Genomic DNA, 637 nt, shown 5'->3' on the forward strand with positions numbered 1-637 from the left:
GAAAATATGCTTTCGAAAAGATACTACTAAAATTAAAACGTTGATTTCTGGAGTTGCTAATTAGGAATCTGTAGTGAGTTTTTCAAAATTCAAAAAGGCGGATACAAAATGGTGATAAATTTTTTTAAAAAAGTATTTGATTTACTCGAAACTCGGCACTCGGGAGTTTTTCGTGTCGCTGGTTACGAATCTGAAGTAAATTTTTTTTTTAAATATGTCGCAGTCGATAATTTCAGGAGCTAAAAGGCCTTCCCCTCTGCTTTCCTTCCTCCTTTCTTTTTTGTATAGAGTGTCACAAATTTAAGGCCGTGTGTTGTTCCTACCCATAGAAGGGCTTTTGTAGGACGCATTTCAGAAGGCCTTTGAAGGAGTTATTATAAAGTAATTCATAAAAATCTTGCTTCTTTATGGTACTTATTTAAGGTTCATATCAAATATGTTTTATTGCTATCTAAAATGCATTTTTAAATTCATTTGTAAAGCTAAATAACATAAGCTTCAGCTTTCGCGTAAATTGTAAATAGAACAAGTAAGAAAGTCTAAGTTCGGGCGGGGCCGAACGTTAAATACCCGGCGCAAGTATTACATATATGCCTTTTCACCTTTCCGAAAGCTACCGCTACATGGTAAGCCGGGG

This window comes from Rhagoletis pomonella, unplaced genomic scaffold, assembly GCF_013731165.1.
Source record: "Rhagoletis pomonella isolate Grant_MI unplaced genomic scaffold, Rhpom_1.0 Rhpom_scaffold_00009, whole genome shotgun sequence".
In the NCBI taxonomy this organism is placed as follows: Eukaryota; Metazoa; Arthropoda; class Insecta; order Diptera; family Tephritidae; genus Rhagoletis; species Rhagoletis pomonella.